Raw genomic sequence first — 16,277 nt, forward strand, 5'->3', positions numbered from 1 at the left:
TTATTTGCATCTGATCTTAAAATTTATTTAACAAATTAGCTTTTCTTTCTGTTTTAAGAAAAATTAAATGATTTTCAGACTCCAGTTGAAGTTAACTTAAGGTAACAAGAATACAGTCATGACATTTCACTCCACCAAAGAGTAGACACACCCACAGCTCTTTGGAGGTGAGTAAGCTTCTGATTTGTGTCTAAGTGAAAGTAGCGTAGAGATTTTTTTTCAAATGGAAAGGTAAGCCCGCTTAAAATTTAAGATAACAGTGATAAAAACAAAAGAGGGGCAACATTCTGGTTCTTTTTACTCATCGGTTGTGTTTTACAAAGTTTAAAAATGAAATTTTAGTAGAAAAATTTTAGGTTAATATGAATTTCATTACTTTTGGTAGCAAGGAAAGGTATCCTTCTAAGACTTAATAGTGTGTTCACATGCAAATAGAGCCTTAAAATTACTCCCAACTAGATGTAAAATTATACTTATTAATACCAAAAATAAGAAACATAATAGAATGTTTTTAAAAATACTTTGAACAGCTACATTTGATACATAAATCAAAAATATGTTCTATGACTATGGGAGAAAAATGACAAACTTATTTCTGTCAATTAAGAAAGAAAGGAAGGAAGGAAGGAAGGAAGGAAGGAAGGAAGGAAGAAAGAAAGAAAGAAAGAAAGAAAGAAAGAAAGAAAGAAAGAAAGAGAGAAAGAGAAAGAGAGAGAGAGAAAGGAAAGGGGAGAATGAGTGCCATCTTGTGGAGAGACCTACACGTACCACATCCAAGTTATCTGTGCCCTAAGCTTCTCTTTCTCTGATTTCTGCATGCAAAGCCTATGGGAGACTTCCTTTTGCCTTCATCCACCTTGCTCTATGCTTAGTATAAAAGTAACACTTTATTTTTCCAGTGGAAAGGGGATTGTAAGTTGGCATATGCTTGAAAAAAATCAATCCTGTAGATTGGACACTAAGATAGAAGTCCTGGGTGGAATGCTGAAACATTCAGAATGGTGTTTTACAACCTTGTGTACAAGGTTGTATTCAACTTTCCCAAAGGAGTAATATTCATTCGAAAGGGTCAGGTCCCAAAGGTGTGAAGACAACTCATGTGTGTGACAGTCTGGGTCTCTCTAGAATCTCACCTGTTCTGTCATACAGCCTGACAAAGATTTAGATGTGATATAGAACTTCACAACCCTGCAAGGTAAGTACACATTCTTTTCCAGTTACCGGAAGTTGAGTCTCAGATTAGTTAGGTAAATTGGTCAAGATCGCAGAGCTAACAGTGATACTGAGGGGCTGGCCAGAAGTCTGGGAACAGGAGGGGCTGGGGAGGAGATTGCAAACTGCCCAAGGCGGTGGGTGGGGCTGCATAACCTAGCTCCTGCCTTTTCAAAGCTCTGCCCATCCCCCCACGCCTCCTCCTGCTCCTAGTGGCAGATGCCCCCCTCTCCGGGTCAAGATGGCTCCAGGAAGAAGTACCGCAGTGAGCACACACAAGGACAGTAAGATAAACAGATGGGAAAAGTCCTCCTACCCACTTCCAGTACCTTATTGGGGGTGGGATCAGGAAAGGCAGGCACACGGACCATAGAGGTCAGAGTGACAGCAGCAGGAGGTACCAGGCAGGGAAACCTGTTAGTCTAGCCTGGGTAAAGAAGAGACTGGTCGGGGAATAAACCCTCCTGCAGCACAGGGAAGGCCATCCCACATGGGAAATTAATATAAACCCAGTGGAAAGAAGGAATGGGCTCTGACCCACCTCACAAACATACTGACCAGGGGTGCATTTGCAGGACTTTCTGGCCCTGGAAGCCACATGGCTAATGGCAGCGCCAGCCCATAAGACCCACACCTGGGTTCAGGAGGGAACCTGAGGCCCGACAGTGGCTGGTAGAAAAGCTGAGCTGCCTGGGTGATGACTCAGCACTGCCTGAAGTTCCCAAGGAACAGTACTTCGAATTCTGGATGCTACCTTTGGTTTTAGTCCGGATGAGGGTGGCTGGGCTTTCCTCTGGGTTTCCTGGAGAGGATGGGCTTTGAGAGAAGAGTCTGCCATTCTCCCAGGTTGTGCAGCATGTGCATAAAGACCTCTTTCCCTTCTCACCCACCTCTGCCTCTGGAATTTGCCTATAGGTGGCAACAGGCAGCTGAAACCCTACTGTGGTTCTGTAACATTAGCAGAGTTGGGATCTGAATCAAAGCTCACAGCTTTCCTCAACACCAAATTTATTGTTATGTCTGAAATTTCTGAGACTTCAGAAATAACTGCAGTCACAGACATAATCATCTTGAAAAATAAATGCTTTTTAAAATAAAGCCTTAAAACTTATTTTAATTATTCTGGCTATGTACCATTTTCCCAACATCCCAGCCAGGACTAGAATTATGAAAATCACTGTACGCTCCACTGAAAAACAGTTTCATTAGCATAGAGTGCAATCTAGCCATTCCTCAGGGGGGACAAACATACCCTCAGTTGTAAAAGCTTGTTAACTAGAGACCATTTTTTAGTTGACTATCTCTCTTCAACATTAGATAAATGTTAATTAACTATAAACCATGAAATGATTCACTGTTAACCTCTACCCCAAAGCAAAATTTTCCAGGTTGGAAGTTCTGTATCTGATCGTGAAACATTTTTTTCCTTTTTAGAATGAAAACATTTCCCCTGTAAATGAAAAAAAAGCTAAAACTTTAATAACATAAATTGAAAATATAGTTTGTAATTCTAATTATTTCACCTTTGCCGAAAGTGTTTGTAAAAACTTATTTTGGTTGTTACCGTTGTCATCAATGGGTCTTTTTTGGTTCCAACTATCTAGTGATTTTTAATATTAATAATGGATCAAATATTTTTATAATTAGCACAGGATATTATTAAATTTATAAATACAATTCTAAGCTATAGCACATTTTTTTATCTAATCCAAAAAAAGAAAAAAATCTGTAGATTCCAGGAAAATGTTCATGTACAACACTGAATACCTTCCCATTCTTTTGAGCTTTTCCCATTCATTCTGAAGTATGGCCATCGATAAAAGCAAATTAGACAATACATTGTTATTTACTCACACTTCCTTTATTTTTGTTGTTTAGTTTCTATTTAAAAGATTAATTCAAGGACCCATTGGCTTCATTTTCCTTATCTGAATGAAATAGTAATCCTTAAAATTATTGAGCAAGATTTTCCAAACTGTGAGCATTACAGATCATGGAATGATTGCAGAGAGTCTGGGAACTTCTGTGTGCAAATATTTTTTGCAGATCAGATATATTATAGCTCATAGATTCTCATACATATACATAAATACACTATCAAATGTGTTGTGGCTTTTGATTAGTACAATGGAAATCCATTTTATAGTTTAATGGCCACCAGGTTAGTTGGCCATTGTTTATCATTGTTTTTTATATTCTCGGTTAACCAAGACTAAACCTACAACTGGCACAGATGGGGTCAGGTTGAGAAACATTGTCCAGAGGTGACAGTTTCTTCTTTCTTGAGGTCATCATCTCAGTGATGCATGGAGCTGCCCATGGTGCTTGGCAGAGAGCAGAGAGAATGAAAAGAAATGCCATGTTTGAACAACTAGCAGAGGCTCTTGCCTGGTTCACTACTTCTCTGGTTTTTCTTCTACGACGATCTGAAGACACATCCTGATCAAATCTCACAGTTCCAGTCGGCTGAGTGTGGTGGTCATTATGGATTGGAATGCCCAAACACTGATGAGCCCAAATTGCTTCTGTTGCTTTCACACAGTGCCCAAAACTAACCTTTGCATACTTTTTCTAAAGAAGAAAAGAATAACTTCTTCACGACCCTCAGCTTCCTTCTTCTTTATCCTTTTTTTTTTTTTTTTGAAATCATGGGCTGTGGGTTGTTCTCACTCATTACGCAGGAAACAACCAACGAGAAAGGAAGGAAGGACTGGAACAGCCACCGCTCTTAGGTTCGTGATAGGAACCCCAAGACATGCAGTCTGGCATCTTTAGCACCAAGCGCAGACACTACTTAGCCTTCCCGCCATGGTGAGCAAGTTCAAAAGGAATAACTTCAACGTAAAAGTTCAGTTGGTTGCTCTATAGTGAAATAAATTATTACAGCTGCTACGTTTTTGAAGTTAGTCTCTCAGAATTTTAAATCCTTTTCCATACATCCCCTAAGGGTGTGTGAGCTGAACCAAGCCTCCTTTTTGTTTTATGATTTCTAGGCTGACAGGAGTTCACAGCAAAAAGAACTTCCGAACATCAATCCAGCCCTGCCCGTCTGCTCTTTCATTTGACATGCTTCCCTTTCATTGTGATAACTCTTTTTTTTTTACATTTGAAACATGGCATTCAATATAAATCACTTGTTAAGAACTTCATATGAAATGTAAGACTTATCAAATGTAGAAAAATTAATAGAAATTGTGAAGGAAAAATGAAAGGTTATAATATAGATTCAGCGGAATTATTTTTATTGTATTTAAAGGGATAACAATACAATTCCATCATGCATTTAAGTGCTTTTGTACCCTTATTTTGAACAAAAGTATGTGGAGTGCTTTTACTCAATGCTAAATGAAGAGGGACATATTATCAGAGAATGATCTGGGATAAAAATGAAAAATACTTAAAAGGTCAATAAATATTAAGATTTTGGCGGTGTTTCAAACAACTCCTTGGTTACTCTGGAAGGAAGTCAGAAGTGAAGTGTTTACCTTTGAAATGAAGTGTTAACCTAACTGCATGTTGCAACATTTTAGTGGGTTGTGAAACCAATTCAGTGACATTCGTTTGTGAACTGGAATAGAACAGATCAGAAAATTTGACAGGACACAGCACATGGCAAAAGTAGAATTCTTTGTTGTTGTGTGCTAGCTAGCAATATAATATGGATTACTTGCTGTGTGCAGGTCAAAATTTTTGAAAATTACACTAGGAAAATTTACATCACCCCAACAGTATATATAGTGAGTCAGGTTCTAGTGACAAACTAATTCCTGCAGCTTCTCTCTCTATGCTCAGAGGATCAGGGCTTGCAAGGTTCTTTTTAAATTCTTCTAGAGAAATATAATTACAGACCCTGCATACTATATATAGTACTTACATTAAATAAAATGTGCAAAACCCAGCAGGTATTTGGGGAAACATATTAGTTGAGAATTACGACTCTTTGGTTTTATTTTAGCTAATGTATTTCTGGTTATTAAAAATAAAAATCAGTAGTGCCAACAAATTTAATTAGGTCATGTTTGATGCAAAAATGGCAAAATAGAATCTTTGAGGGCCTCAAGCACATTTCTAATCTCCATACATTCTCAGCACTGGTTAGGGGTTTACATTCTCTCCAAGATTCTTAAACCATCTGCAGAGAGAGCCAGTCAACAATCCACAGAATGTCCACTGTTTCCATCACGTATGGATTTTTAAACACTCTAATTTTTGCCAAAATTTTGGTTTAATAGTATTGCTGATGACAAAATAATATTTTATAAATGACCCAGGGAAAAAGACAATGGGGGGTATTGAATGTGGGAGGTAGGGGGTTAGGGCAGAGAAGAGAAATGGGGAAAAATGGGGACAAATGTAACTGAACAACAACAAAAATTAAAAAAATAAATTTAACAACTTAGATTGCATATAAAAAGTTATCAAAATATAATATATCACAATAGAAAAAATAATATAACTGATATACAACAAAATTAATAATGGCTACACTTGCTGGGTAGCCCACTATATGATTAAGCACTATAAATATATCTCATTTAATTTTTAGAATAACCCTATGAGGTTGATTTTATGGCTTCCATTTTATGAAAAAAAAAGCTGAGAAAGATTTAGTAATTGGTGGACTGTCTCAGGATTTAAACCCAAAAGACAATGTTCTTTTCATTGCCTCTCAAGATCATGAGAAATAAAAGAGAAGCTAAATATATATTCAAGATTCCTTAGTGCACTGGATGGGATGGGGTGGGATGGGGAGGGAAGGGAAGGGATAGACAGCTTCAAGATTAAATTTACAAAATTAAAACGAAGTATCAAAATCTGAGGGTCTTTGTCAAAATCGTAACTCATCAAAATAATAAACCTGTAATTGTTAATTGCTATAGCTCTATTTCAAATAGAAATCTTGGTAAATGGTGAATAACTACATATATGCACAAGATACTAAAATAGTCATTGTTAGTTTTCTCTCAAAAAGAGAAGGGAAAAGAAAAGGGAGAGAATGTTTAAAAAAAAAGAAAAAGTACTAGTCCAATAGTTGTCTCAACAGCGTTGAGAGGTGACTGAGAACCCCACCTGCCATTCCTCCGCCTGACCTCTAGCACTCACATGGCCTATCTACCCCTAGTACAACTGGTCCTCTGAATTAAAACTTAAACTCATGTGCTCTAAGAGGTGAAAGGTAGCCTGGTAGAGAGGAAATGCACAGGCTAAGGTGAGAAAGACCTTGGTTCCCAGTCTGTCTTGCTCTTCCCTGGCTATGTGACTTCAAGAGAGTTAACTGAGTATGCATTAAAAGCAGTAATTTATGAGGAACTGCCCAGATCATTGTTTGGCACGCAATGAATGTGCACAAGCCTGTGGCTCTCACTCGTTAAAAAAAACCTTAACAGCCTTTTCTCCTCCAAAAAAGTATTAACTTCTAATATCTAATTGAAAGATTAGTCAATTAAAGCCTACCAAACAGCATTTCTCATACTTTTCTTATTCATACTTTACTGTCATTGTTTTTGACAATCCAAGTCCTTCCCATATTATGGTTTTCATAATGTTTTTCTTTAAATCAACACTATTTTTAATGAAATAACTACTTTTACTGTAAAAAGGAAACAAGGGACAAAATAAAAAGTGTAATTTTCTAAAATAAGTATGTAACCATTAAAATAATAAAAAAATTGTCCCCCCCCCATTACTGCCTTAAGTCATGAAGTGCCACACTTGGGAAATCTTATTTTCACTGATACAGAGAAAAAAGCCTTAAGGCATCAGAAAAATATGCTTTAATTCCACAAATAGTGATAGAACAACTGAATATATACGTGTAAAAGATTGAATTTTAACTCCTACTTCATGTCACATGCAAAAATAAACTCAAAATAGATAAAAGGTCTAAATATAAGAGTGAAAGTATAAACTTCTTAGAGGAAAATATAGGTGTATAACTTCATGACATTGGACTAGGCAATTGTTCTTTAAATCACACACCAAAAGTACAAGCCACTAAGAAAAAAACAGATACAATGGACCCCATCACAAGAAAAAAACTTTTGTGTAACAAAGGGTGCTATAAAGTGAAAAGACAAATCTGAAAATGAGAGAAAACATTTGAAAATCATATAGCTGCTAAAATTCTAGTATCCAGAATGTTAAATAACACAACTCAACAATAAAAAGACAAATAACGCAATTAGAAATGGCAAAGAATTTGAATAGGCATTTTTCAAATGAGATACAGAAATGGACAATAAGCACGTAAAAAGGTTTTCCACATCATTAATCCCTAAGGGAGTACAAATTAAAACTACGATGAGATATCACTTCATATCCACTATGAAGGGTGTATGTTTTTTTAAAAATTGTTTTAGAAGTTTGATGAGGATGTGGATGTCTGGCCACTTTTCTGTATCGCTGATGGGAATGCAAAATGCTGCAGGTCGTGTGGAAAAGCAGGTCCTTCAAGTATTAAGCGGGGTTATCATATGACCCCCCAATTCTGTTACAGAACAGACACACCGGGGTCCGGACTCTGGAGGACGGTATACTAACACTGTCCGGACCACCTACTGGGCTCTTCTGTCCACTGCCAGAGGAAAGACATCTCTCAATGCCAGAGATTTGTGAAAAGGAAAGGAAAGGTTTATTTAAAGCTATACAGACTTAAAGTAGTGACCCAATGTCCCCATTAATATATCAAGGTCCTTCAGGATAACCACAGACACCCACAGCACTTCCTTCTCCCCCTGCCCTAATTCAGGGTACCGTATCTCAGGAAAAGAAGCACACATCCATGTTTTAGGCCCCTGGCACCATCAGCTGTGTCACCATCTGGGCAGGATCTCTAATTACTCCAAAGCCATGTGTCACCTTCTCACAGTCCACTGGCAAGAGTTCTTTGTGCCCATTTTCCAGGCAAAGTCTCTCCTTCTTCCAAGGCCACATGGCCAAAGGGAGCACCCCAAAGCCTTGTGGACCTCTTCTGCCAAAGCTGCAGGGGTCTGCATTCTGCCAAAAGTGTGTGGCTCTCTTCTTCACCTGGCTGCAGGGGTCCCCACTCTGGCCAAAAGTGCGTGATTCTCCCCCGGAAGCTGCCATGTCCGGATTTTTAATCCCCGCGCCAGTCTTCCCTTGCAGCCCCATTTCTGACTCCTCCTACAATCAGCTACACTTGCCCACATTTCTGTATTATTCCAAGCTTACTGGGCTGCCATTGTGAGTCTCAGAAGGTATGGCCCTATGTCCTGGAGCAAGTCAACTCCAAGCTCTCATGCAGGGGCTGTAACTCAGGGGACCTGCCCCAGTTACATCTTGGGTGAAAGTCACTTCCATCCCCCTGGCCCAGAGCATGGCCACAGCTATTTAATATATCTATGCAACCAGTTAAAGGTTATAGATATGTTAAATGACCATGCCAGAAGTTAGCTGCAAAGCCTTTGCTGTACAAAACAGCTCTCAATGGCCCTGCTCCATTTGTCCCTTCCCCCAACTCACACCTGTGGAGGGGAGGGGGGAGGACATCTTAACATTTCCTGGACACCTTGAGTTCTGGACCCCATTCCAAATCCCTTTTGGGGGCCCTTCTCTTGGCTGCACCCTATTACAATTCCACAATGAGGCATCTTCCCAAAATAAATAAAACATCTTGTTCACAAATTTCAACAGCAGCATCATTCATAATAGCCAAAAAGTGGAAACAATCTAAATGACAATCAACTAGTAAATGGGTAAAATTCTGATTAACTAATGAGTGGATACATGAAATGTGGTTTATTCACACAATGAAATACTACTCAGCCTTAACGAAGGAATGAAATATTAATAAAAACGAAAGTAATAATAAATCTTGAAAACATTACACTAAATGAAATAAGGCAGGGGAATAAAAGGCCACCTATTGTATGATTCCATCTATATGAACTCTCCAGAAGAGGCAAAACTATAGAGACAGAAAGTAGATTCAGGGTAGCCAGGAGCTGGAGGGAGGGGAGAATGGGGAGAGAATGGGTTAAGGTTTCTTTTTTTCAGGGAAGGTAGATGAAAATATTCTGAAATTAAATGATGGTGGTGGTTGTAAAATTCTTTAAGTATTCTAGAAATCAGTAAATTGTGTATTTTAAAATGGGGATTTTTATGGTACATTAATTATACCTCACTATATACAAAAGGAATGCATAGTTTGGGAGTGGAGGGTGGAGACAGGGAGAGAATCTTGCAAAGGAAAATAGTTTGATGGTTAGGCTAAGGCCTAGTCATTCAGCATTTACTTGAGCACATACTGTGTGCCAGGCATTTTAATAGTCACTGTAGACACTAAGGGGAGCAATTATCATGGAACTATAGTATTGTTGTAGAGAGTCTGAAATTTTTAAAAAGCAATGTCCACTGAATAACAAAGATAATTTAAATAACACGATGAGAAAGTTCCAGAGGTAAACAATATTATCATACTAATTTTGCCTGAGGCCGGTAGATAAAAATCATGTTTAAACAAACAAACAAACAAAAACATTAGTATAGTGGGATGTTAAAAAATCTTTTTAAAAATAATTTTCATACGTTTAAAAACTTATCTTTGGTAAAATGTAAAATAAAATTTACATTTTATTTTAAATGTTCTACATTTTTTTAGCCTAACCCAAGGATATACTTCTTGATTATAGAGAGAAGGGAAGGGAATGAGAGAAAGAGGAAGAAAACCATCTATGGGAGAGAGAAACATTGACCAGTTGCCTCTAACACATGCCCCAAGTGGGGACTGAACTCTCAGCCAAGGTACGTGCTATGTGCCCTGACTGGGAACTGAACCCAAACGTATACACTAAGTAGGTAAACTGAAGAAGGCCGTGGTGGAAATACATATTGTGTGTGCATATGGAAACGTAAGTCTTTTCCCTCAGATGTCAATGTTTGCCTCTGGCTTCCTCAAATTGACATTTTTCCTTTTCTTCTCAAAGGATATTCCTTAGAAGATACGGACTATTTTATGTTCTGTTCCGTGGCTGCAAGAACATTATTTTACGCTATCAGCACTTACTCGTAGTTACACACATTTGATGAAAAAGAATGTTTTAGCTGCTTAGCAAGTGCTCCCAATGATGGGAACTGAAGTCACTTCTGCCCTACAGTTAATAAAGGGTTACAAGTTTAAAACATGTTTTAATGTAAAAGAGTTTTAAAAAGATCATTCTTGTTCCCCAAGCCAGGTTTGAGGAAACTAAATGATCACCATCTCCTGAGGTAGCATCTACGGATCTACAGACACATATTCGATATTCACCAACAATGAAGGAAACCACCAACGCTACATCGGAGGAGAAGCCAAACTGCTACTTTATATTAGTAGTAAAACTAATGAGAACAGAAAAATAAAAACCAACTTAAACTGCCTGTATGGTTAACACAACATTCTTGTGGTCTTGAGACTGCTAAAAAGCCAGAACAAAATTTTTATAAAAATCCATATCAGATGGAAGTTACTAGAAGACATAAAAGATTGCTTTATTAATACAACTAAATTTGTTTTTATTCCTCTTTTGAAATGCTTAGATTTACCTATATCCATCAACTGGGATGGATGTAATTATACTTTTTGTACTTGTAGTATGGCAAAGCAAACAAAAAAATAGACTCCATCATTCTTTCTGGGAATGGCGTGCAGGGGTACACTTTTAGAAGGAGAAAGAATGTTAAAGTAAGGGTTGTAGAGGCAGCTGAAAGTTCAGGTCACTGTAAGTTGGAAGATCTGAAGTTCATGGTCAACTCTACCACTGGCTTTGTGAGAGAACTTCGGCTACCACCAGGCTGGCCTTTTTTCATAGAATAGATTAAGTATGCATGCGTTTCAGAATTTACTATGGATATCTATTTAGATAAATTACATGAAATATGTCATACAACAAAAAGAACACATCTATGCTAACTGGTCATAATAAATACGCATTGTAAATAAGGAAAACAGCCGTGTTTCATTTTTATCCTTCTTTTGTGGACTATAGGTTAGAGAAGGACAGGGAATTGTCTGGTTTGTTCATTGCTGTATCTCTAGTGCCTAGAGCCATTCCTGGCAGAGTCGGAACTCAGTAACAGTTTGCTGATGGAATGAATGAATATATAATATGTCTACTACTTTCCATTTTGTCTATTCTAAAAAATATATATGTAATACAAAAGTATCATATATGTTTTTTCTGCTCCCTGTACAGAATAAAACATAAATGTTGTTTAATTTACTCAGTTGCCTGAAAGCAATGAAAGAGCACATCTTCAGTACAGAAAGAAGAAATTTGATACCATGCATAAATGCATTCTGACTGAACACATATTAGTTACACTGTTACAGTAATAGTGAAGGAAGAGAATTTGAGATATTTCTAATCTCTTTGATTTAGGTATCAGAGTTGACTGTGGGCCTCAAATCAGTAGGCAAGAGATGACAACATTTAGTAATATCTGGAATCTCTAAATCTACACCTCATCCCTCAAAAAAGTGCATTGCTTTTTTTTGACAGCTTATTGGAACCACACAAGAGAAGTATCACCGGGGTCACTTCACTTTTTAAAAAGGCAGAGAGCCAGCCCCAGATGCTTAGCTTGTGTCTGAATCTGCCATTCAAACTAGGGATTGGCTGCACTACTTACTGGCCCTCTCTAAATATTTGAAGAGTTGACAATTAGCTTGAATTCCAGGGCAGTCTCCCTGAGTCTTTTGTCTCTTCAATTCTCTCTAGGTTTGTTATTTTTAGCTTCCCAAAACAGCTGGCACAGCTGGACAAACTAAACCAACCACCTGGAAGCTAACCTGGTCACCCCATATTGGTAGCCTGTGAAAATTTGGAGGACATGTGTCACAAACTAACAACCACTTTTGGGTCTTTTTCCAGACCTTACAGTAAAACTAAACATTTCCTAAAAGTAAAGCTACTCAGTGACCTTCAATCTAGTATCTTATTTTCTTACCTCCCTAATAAGAATAACAATAATTCTTACTTATATAAGTAAGGTTGCTTCAGTATCTACCCAGAATAAAAAAAAAGTCCCATTTCTCTCAATCTTCTGCTCCCTAGAAAGCTTAATTAATTATTTTGGTGTCCATTAATGGTTCTGAAAAAACTTCTATCTCCAATGTATTACAGGAACTATCCTCTTTATTCATGAATGCTCTTTTAAGAGGCACTATTCACTCTTTTCTTATAGAATTGGGGGGTTATCTCTACATAAAGTAGTATGTTTCTTCAGTATGACCCTCCTAAAAGAAAATAAAATAAAACCTCATCACCTAAATTATTCTGTTATTTCAAAGGCTGACAGTTCAATTCTCTGCAGAGAGATGCAGGGTCAAACTGCACAAGCAGAAGTAGCGGATTTCCACCCAGAGTCATTTGGTGAGGACGGAGGGGAAAGGAGCAGCAAATCACCCCCAGCCTCTGCAGGGACAGGCAGGGCTGCTGATGCCGTCACCCGAGTGTTCGTCCGGGAGACAAGCACCCGGTGGAGGAGGGTTCCATTTCATATTTGAAGCAAAAATGGATGAGGCAGAAATCAGGGGATCTGAGAAGCGAGAGCCCCAAATCAGGAAGATGTATCAGTGACAAAACATTGGGAAGGGTGTGGAGGAAGGCCTCAGGTGCCCTAGTGAAACGAGAGTTGGGAAAACAAAGAGCAGAGCATATTAGATGGCGGTTTGTCAGATTATAATGATAAATATTCCCATCCTTCTTCTCTTTGAAATAAATATATTTTGAAGGTGTTGTTTAAAAGGCAGTAATTTCAAAAAGTACACAGCTTTAAAAATAGATTTTTTAAGGTAATTCCTCATTGTTATTTTAAACAGCTATCTGGTTTTATACTAAATCATCATCCTGTGTTTAAACTATTGATATTATATTAATCCAGACAACAAATATTCCTGTTGTTTTATTAAGAAGCTGATCATTTAGCAACAAGGAAATCAGAGCAAAGCCTTGAAATATTAAAGTGAAAAGATTTACCAATTCAAATGAATTTCTCATATCTATCAACATTTTTCTCTCGTATATAATTGAAATTATATCATGTTTTTAATACTTTTGGGTAATTTGTTACCTTCTTTGACCTTCCCTTGGTTAACAGTGTCGCTTTTTCTTTGACTGAAATGGCTTCCAATAGCTGGGGAGCCACTAAATGCCACAGACAGTGTCTGATTGTCTGTGCCTGACAAGAATGTGGCTGCATTTTTAGGAAATGGCATTCTGAGTTTTGCTGAGTCCTGTTGAAATTTGCTGAGTTATTTCATTTGCAAACAAACGTTTTCATCTACTTGGAAAGGCCTAATTGACAAAGTTGCAACACGAGCTCAGGACAAATAGGACAATTTTTGCAAAATGTCTTTTGTAGCTTTCTCTTTTTATCACCAGGTGACAAAATTAGACACCTAGGTGGGGAAGTAGTTTAAATACAGTGCCAGCCATGGCATTTGACCGCCCGGGGCAGTAAGAAATGTTTCCACTGATACCTCAGAGAGAGAAAATCATCACTCAATCTAACCATAAAAGCTGCATAGAAACAACAATCAATCACTCTAAAAGAGCAAAGAAAACTGTCATATATCATAAACGTATACTGGCAGGTGTGCATTAATAATAGGTACATATTTATATCTTAGACTTATAAAACATTATATCCCCAAAGAATATGTATGTAATAGGTATACATATGAGAATAAGTGCTAACCAATAACAAATACTCTAATACAGAGGCATAATTAATTATTAAGAAAAGAATGTAGGATCTTATATTTTAAACACTTGTAAATGAGAATACTAAACTCAGAGGCATAGTTGGCACTTAAATGCACATAACTACAGCATACTGTGTGTGAGTCTGCATTTTAATAAGATCATTGAAAACGAATGTTTTGCATATTGGCTCCAGTCCAAAATCTTTAAAAATTTATGGTAATATTCACTTTACTCTATGTATCCACGTACTGCTTCAACCTTTTAGGTGTTTGCCTCTGATTTTCTTCAGAAGACAAAGACTTCAGATTTCTGCAAAATTAGACTGCCTTAAAGTGAAACTTCCAGTACTATCACTTTATAAATTATAATTTATAACATATTATAAATTATATAATTTCTGCCTTCTCAAAATATATTTCAAAACTGAAATGAAAGTACTGGTATTCTATATCTGTGCTTCCTTGAAATCTAATTTCATTGGCACCTGTCCCCATTTTCTTTTTAGCATTGGCGAAAGCAATAGTTTAAATCCTCAAGTTACTTTCTCTAATTTAAAAATGCTAAAAATGAAAATAAACAAAACTACTAAATGTGCATAACCTTGAGAAAGACAATCATACCGTGTAGCAAAAAGCCATTCTTAGAAGAGCAACATCAATAGGGAAGGGAAATACCTCCATGCATGCACGTGTGTGTGTGCATACGTACTATATATATACACACTACACACATACACACACACACACACACACACACACACACATTTGTTCACATTAGGAACATTTTAGCAGGTTCTGGTGGACTCCAGCCAGCAGAGTCTGCCTGTTGTGGCTTACGACGAGAATGAATGCACAGGAGACAACAATCCTGTGGAGAAAAAAAGGAACAGGCACGACGACTCTCTCAAGAGAAGAGTGTCTATGGGTGCCTAGGCCACTCCCTCAAGAGGAGAGCACCCCGACCCTTGTCTAGACAGGCTTTTATTGTTTTCCTAGGGTCTTACATCAGAGAAAGATTTATTATCTATTACATAGACTATTATTGTCTACATTTTAGGTACAAAGAAATAAAAATAACATGCAGAGGGGAATGGCCATGAGCTGATTAGCTCTGTCCTTGGGAAAGTTTATACAGGCTTTGCAGATTGTCTCGAAGATAGACAATACACATTTGTTGTTTTAGACCAGGTGATGGAGTTTTAGCAAGAGCAAGTCATAACAGTCTGTATGCATTTTCAACACCTGATTCCCACAGGAAAACTCCATTTGAAGGTCTGGCTCCTGCCCACCACTTTGCTTCTGTAGGTTTTAGATACAGAGCTGAGTCACATTTGCTAGACCAAAACAAACCGGTCCCCTACACAGGTAACTTTTTCCCCTCTAGTTATCACAAAACCCAAGTGTAGTTTTCTGTCTGTTCCTTATTAAATAAGTGAGCATCAACAACAAGAAAGAACAGAACAGAACAGAAGGGCAGCCAGAGCCACCCTTCCTCCCTACGTCTCAGGGTTATCTGGAAAGGTGCAACACCCATGCCTGCAAGCTCGAACATCAGAATGATGTTTTCTCATGATGATACTTTGTCAACCCTGATAAAAAAATCTCTCAAAAGCACTTCCGTGGGCAGGTGTGTCCCCTTTGCTATTTTTACATGAAGATGAAGGGGACAGTGAGCTAAGGATGTAGAAGTATATGACCATTCAATGTGACTTTTAGTAACCTAAAATAGGTACTTTGTAAGCAACTCTACATGAAGGGGTGATCATTCCTTATTTATAGGGAGGAAGAAGGTAAACTAAGAATGCTTTTCCTTAAAGAAGAAATATCTTCTTGGTTATGATAAGGTCACAGTAAATGTAGTAGTGAAAATAGTCCCACTAAATTTAGATACTACTCTTAAAAGAAAGCCATATGAAAATTAGTGGACATGTCCATAATTTTCAATCATTAGAAAGAGATACTTCTTCTGAGGCCCAATGATGAAGAAAACCTACACCAAGAAAATTATAAGATAATGAAGAAAGATCATTGAGGAAGATACAAGTGGAAGCACATACTGTGTTCTTTGATAGGAATAATTAACATTAAACTGTCCATACTACCAGAAGCAATCTATAGATTCAATTCCTATTAAAATACCAATGGAATATTTCAAAGATCTAGAACAAATATTCCATAAAGTTTATATAGAACCAAAAAATACCTCAAATGGCCTCAGCAATCTCGAAAAAGAACATCGAGGTCGGAAGCGCTACCCTGCCTCATAGCAAACCGCACTGCAAGGCCACTATAACCCAAACAGCCTGCACCTGGCATAAGAACAGCCGTACCGATCTATGAAACGGAGCAGAGAGCCCAG

Source organism: Sturnira hondurensis, unplaced genomic scaffold (genome assembly GCF_014824575.4).
Source record: "Sturnira hondurensis isolate 20B ecotype Veracruz unplaced genomic scaffold, ASM1482457v3 Scaffold0005279, whole genome shotgun sequence".
Lineage (NCBI taxonomy): Eukaryota > Metazoa > Chordata > Mammalia > Chiroptera > Phyllostomidae > Sturnira > Sturnira hondurensis.